This window comes from Macrobrachium nipponense, chromosome 5 (assembly GCF_015104395.2).
Source record: "Macrobrachium nipponense isolate FS-2020 chromosome 5, ASM1510439v2, whole genome shotgun sequence".
Lineage (NCBI taxonomy): Eukaryota > Metazoa > Arthropoda > Malacostraca > Decapoda > Palaemonidae > Macrobrachium > Macrobrachium nipponense.
The window spans coordinates 17,610,851-17,617,227 of record NC_061107.1 but is presented as its reverse complement, the minus strand read 5'-3'; the positions used below and the strand labels follow the sequence as shown (position 1 = coordinate 17,617,227).

The following is a 6,377-nucleotide window of genomic DNA, read 5'->3' as shown; positions in this document are numbered from 1 at the left end:
TTGATTAGCTGAATTTCAACTCCTGAAATACTTCAATGAACATTCTACATTCAGAACCTGCACATTAGACGATTTACTCATGAAGATAGCAATTCCCCTTAAGAGAATAATATTGATAAGAGCTTTATATATATATATATATATATATATATATATTATATATATATATATATATATATATATATATATATATATATATATATATATATTTGTACTCTAGTTCACCTCTTTATCGCTTACACGGGGAGTAAACTTACAAACTACTTTGTTGTTGTTGTTATTATTCTTGTTGGGGGGTAGGAAAGGTCAATGGAAGAGCCCAAGAAGGTCTGAAAAGGGTGTTTCGCGTTGAGTTAAAGATACAGGAATTTTAGGATATAGAATATTTATGATTTATTTATTAGGAATGAAAATGTAAAAAATAAATAATGTATATGTTAAACAGTGAAGAACAATTATTTCTAATAAAATATAGTGCATCTATTTCAATTTTCGTTCGCGAAACAAGGCTCTTTTTGAATTTACTTGAAAAGTTACGAAAATAATGTTTACAACTCAGTCGTGAGGGGAAAATCTTGCACGCGTCCTGAGTAAGCAGGAGGTCGGATCACTCATTGTTTATCTTGCGTTCTTAAAAAGATAAAATGTCAAGTTTGTACAGAAATATGAAACTGGTTAATTTTATTTTGCTTATTCAAGTTTATTTGCTTATTTAAGGTTATTTCCAATAACTGTAATTCGACCATTCTCCTTTAACAACTTCCTTTTTATGTTTAACCTATCCTTCTTTATTTATTTTATTATTTTTTTTAAGTCACGTCAGGGAGGTCGCCTTTATTAGAATTGCATCTCACACTTTTATTTTTGCATATGTCCAACTTAACAACACCTACATGTCATTGTCCTTTATACGGATTAATTAATGCATATCCTAAGAAACATTTTTTTCAGTCTGATATTAACTGTTGACACTTGTTAATAATTCTATGAGTTCTCCATGGACCTATTTATAGCGGATGATTCCCTCTGTTTTCAAATGCCTTGACAAAGCTGAATTCATTATTTCATCTGAAGCTTCAACAAACACGTCTTTTTTTAGGGAGACGTGTAATTGTAGAACTTGGTTAACAATTTTAACCTGTCCACAGTTCTCTGAACAAATTTCGTGCTCTCACTTACATAAATATAGTAAAAATTCAGTGAAGCTTTTATTTGAACTGTAACCTGAAGGGGTTCTTTCTCAGAACTGACATTGAGAAATGCTGCATTTTTTGTAACAGATCATCATGGTAAATTCCCTCAGTAGATGGCAGCACCATCGCTGAAACCGACAGAAGGTTTTTAATAAACGAGGCTAGGGTTTCCGTTGTTGAACGCATATTCTGACGCTCTTTACATATGCCACTGTTGTTACCGCATATTCACGGACCTCTTACCTCATTTGTTTCACAGCAACTGTTTCTGGATCCAAGGAAATTAGCCAAAATATAGGACCACAAGAACACCAGCAGCTGTTCACCAACACTTCGGCAGAACTCCCAGTTTTCAAAACAGTCAACTTCCTGCTCGAAGTAGACGATGATGTCAAGGAAAAAAGTTGCCAACTATTTCCAGTTTACTTGTAGCTTGTATATCGCGACGTTCGTAGTTTGAACAATCTGGAAATAATAATAGAAAATTTTTAACATGACGGGGAGTTCGAAATGAAAAATAAGTATCAGCAACATTTTTTTTAATAAATGTTAGGTTTATCGTTATTAGGACATTCACAAAGAAAACTGATTTCAAAATGAACATTGCATAAACTGCTGCTTTCTTACCTGGTAAGCGGAATGGACCAACGTGAATTAAGCAGCTTACAGTTAGCCGAAAACGGTTCGTCAGTCTATGTGCTAAGGAACTCATCTCAAAATATGGGGAAACTGAAATGGCACAAAAAAAAAATCAATTTAATTTGAGAGCTCGGCACGTCGTTGGGGTTAGTTTTAATGAATTTTATTTCCTAATCAATCTATTGTTTTACATCGAGTCTTAGTTCACTCGTATCTTGGGATCTTATTTGTAGGACGTGATTACTATTGTAATAATATACTTAAACTTGCTAATAAAAACTCTTAAACACTACATGGTATCAAACTTTATAACGTTTATTTGTGAGTATGGAAGATATAACCATACAAGCCAGCTTACATACAGGGTGTCTATAAAGTCCCAGCACCACTCTGAGCAATAAATACTTGTAATGGTACAGGGACTTTATGAACACCCTGTATTTATGACTTAAACCACAGACACATATGATAATCTTTAAAAATAACTCATCCATTCAGTATTAACATAGTCTAGCACCTCTCTCTCTCTCTCTCTCTCTCTCTCTCTCTCTCTCTCTCTCTCTCTCTCTCTCTATATATATATATATATATATATATATATATATATATATATATATATATATATATATATATATATATATATATATAAAATCATTCGAGCTACAAATGTCCTTTAATATCTAAATCGCTCTACCTCGGAATTGATTTATTTTCATATATGTACCGGAATGAAATTTTTAGTAGATAATAATTCCGTCCGAATTAGATATTAAAGGACATTTGTAGCTCGAATGATTTATATGATTCACGTGATATGATAATTATTCATATATATATATACATATTATTATATATTATATTATATATATATATTATAAATCTATAGATATATATATGTATAAAATATATATATATCTATATAAACAACACTTAACGAGAGGAAAAAGTAATTCCCCCAGTACCTGAACTAACGTCTCGTTCATGAATTCTTCCTTGTCCAACGGTGTTCTGGTCGATTCTTCAAGCCTCCTCACTCGGGAAGATAAGATAAGAGGACGAGAAGAGAAATGTTGGGGTGGAGGGTCTTTGTGTTCATTCTGGCCCACGCTTGTGCGGTCGAAGAATCAGGTTAGTAAAAAAAAAAAAAAAATTAATATTCACGTTGTTTTTTTTATGTGCTTGAAGAATGATAGCGTGTAAGGAGTAAGTATGAATATCCTTTTAGTTTTTTCATTCAAATTTTCAATGAAAAGGGGCTTATATATTACTCCTGCATACATATATATATATATATATATATATATATATATATATATATATATATATATATATATATATATATATATATATATATATATATATATATATATATATATATAAATATATATATGTATATATATATATATATATATGATTGATACGAAAACGCCATTGTAGTTAAATATTCGTGGACATAAAAAAAAGGTCACGGCATAAATTACATAAATAAGTGTACATATATGTGTATATACACATTCATATATACACACATGTATATTATGTATGTATGTTGTGTATGTAAATATGTGTGTATGTGTATATAAGGAAGCAGGATAGCCTGTGTGACTGCCTGAATCTGTTTTTCGGGACACACACACACATATATACATAATTGTATAAGAAATATAACGTAAAATCCGCATGCAGATAAATATACCACCCCTATCACAGTGTATAGCTTTAAATTCGAATACTTCAATTTCCATGTTGCAAGATCACGTGTTTAAAGCAGAACCCAATTAAATGCAGCAGCCCACTTATTAATGTTGGACAAATCACAACAGCCCTTTCCTTTCACTAAGTAATTAACCGGCCATGATTGGTGTTTTGGTAACTGAGTAATGGAGATGGGCCAGGAATAAGTAGCTAAAAAAAAAAAAAAAAAAAAAAAATCCAAAAGCGTCATAACGACTTTTGTCTTGCAATAATCTTCAAAATATCTATTCACATCAAAATGTAAACTGATTATCCTACGTTGATAGTAGCTTTCCAGCAAAAACCACTAGTTTGAAATAACCACTTTTCTAGTATTTCGTTTTATTTTCTCAAGGTTAACTAATAGCTCCTCAACTAACGTTAATTCGTTTGCGTGCTATCACGTTGAAAAATTCTAACCTCTATATTCCTCATCCATAATCTCTTCATTTAATCCAAAAATATATTTTCAACACTATATAAAGAAGAATCCAATCAGGGCGTGACAAAAGGAATAATTGAATGAGTGTCTGCTTTACATTTATCAAACGTGTCAAGCGTAAAACGCCACTTAATTATCTCTTGTTAAAATGATCGAACGGATATCGGCAAAATCATTTATTACTTTCGTTTATTTACGAAAAAGAAATTGGTTTACAGTCGTCTCGATCCATCCAAAAATTATCTACACAAATTGTCCGATTTAGTGGATAAAATAGGGCTTCCAAAATGGATACAAGAAAATAAATGCGTAAAGGCTTTTAACTAACATCGCTACGCTTTTGGCTCTTAAGGGTTTAGTTTTAACTACTCAATAAAACGCCACCAGTAAAACTAGGAATTTAATTTCTGAAATCATATTATTTCAAGTATCTTCACAGGAGTAATAAAACTCGTAGTAGGGGGACTGATCTATTCGGGCGCCCAACGGAATTCAACCATTTCTATCTTGTGTATGTAAAAATAATACTTTTAGAGGGGTATTTTCTTTGAATTTATTAGTTTTCCTTTTACCTACACAACATAAATTAAGGCTGTAGAAAGTTACTATAATTTACTTATTTATTTTTTTGAGAGAGATTTCATGGACTAAACTTTCAACAATATCTTCTTTGCACCTCAACACTTTTCACCCTTTCAACTATTTTAATTCTACTATTATTAAATATGTAATCACTTTCTCCTATGGTAACAGATTACCAACAACTGAAAGAAGTGAATAATTCCCTGTCCATGTGGGCAGACTCAACAAGAATTTTAAATGATTTTACATCAGAATTTTACATTATTTTACATGTTCATCTTGGGAGCGACAAAACGCTTAAACCGGTCGATACACATCACTTGACAACTCTCGTTTAAAAAATAAATAAATAAATAAAATAAAAAAAATAAACAGGAATAAAAACAACTTGTTGAAAAGCCAACACTTATAAAGCAATGGATCGTCTTGTAACAGTAGAGTGAGCATCACCTTCATGTAAAAACCAATCTGTCTCTACATACATTTCGAAGGTGCATGCAAAATGATAATAACAGCATATAAATGTCAGAAACACTCGGGGAAACAACTGACATATGATAATACGACTAAAACAAAATGTCTCATTGTCCACTCTCTTCTACTTCCTGCAGATTAGAGGGACTCTACAGAACTACTAGAGCTTTCTGATTGCTTTCTGCCCCGTTACGGTTAGCCTTTGTGATATTTGTTCTGATTTTAAAAGTACGTGAGGGGAAGAATTGGAGGTGGTGAAAAGCTGAAGGTCTGCTTATTATAGATTTCATTTGGCAAAATGAGGTCAAATTGCCAAAGAAAATAAATAAAACAAACAAATAAATTAATTAATTAATAAATAAAGGAATATCGAGCAAGGTAAGTCTGCTAAATAAGTTTAGTAAAATATAGAAAGGGGCTGACTCCAAGAGGTATTTGCAATAAATAAAGGAAAATGTAGAAGAAATAATAAACAATATGTCTGGAGAACAGAGAAAGAAATAAGATACAAGCTGTGTTTAATTTCGATTGTGTTAAAAGGGGAAAAAAATAAAAAAAAAAAAAAAAATAAAAACAAAAGAAACCTAATATGAAAGGTTTCATCACGTATAATTTCTCCTATGATGTCGACGCCACGTGCATGACACTCAAGAATAAAAAAAAAAAGTTAGAAGTCTGGAAAATAAATTGAACTTTAGATCTGAGAAACGCTGAAATTGAAAGTAAAAAGATAAATGATAAAAGGAGCAATCTGACAAATAAACTGCTGCTTCACTCGCATAAATGTTACTTGGAAAAATAACAGAACGGGGGTATAACGAATAAACATCTCAGAATTGTTTGGAACGTCATACTGAAGACGTACAAACATTTCGATTAAAAGATCGAAAGCCTCGCTTAAAAAAAAAAAAAAAAAAAAAAAAAAATCACACACACACACACACACACACACATACATCAAGGATTCAAGTCGCTTTCCAATACGAGAACTGAAATGAATCTTGCAAAGGGTCTGAGTGATCGAACTTAATTATCTCTTCGTTTGTTCGTCACTGACACACCAAATTAAGCGAGAAAATTAACAGTTTTTATGCCCAGAAACAAATTTACCATGATCGCAAAGAAAAAGTTTCTACATAACAGTAGTACTGTAAAACATTCTTTGTACATTATTTCAGTAATATTCATGATATATATATATCTATATCTATATATATATATATATATATATATATATATATATATATATATATAATATTTAAACAACCGTACACATGATAAATCATTCTAAGTGCTCACAACTAGCCAAAAGA

At 31.1% G+C, this 6,377-nt stretch overlaps 1 pseudogene; it reads left to right on the top strand.

Annotated features, from left to right (window-relative positions):
* The first annotated feature begins 2,813 nt into the window (after positions 1 to 2,813).
* LOC135215731 (hemicentin-2-like) overlaps positions 2,814 to 6,377 on the top strand; it is a 107,339-nt pseudogene continuing 103,775 nt past the window's right edge.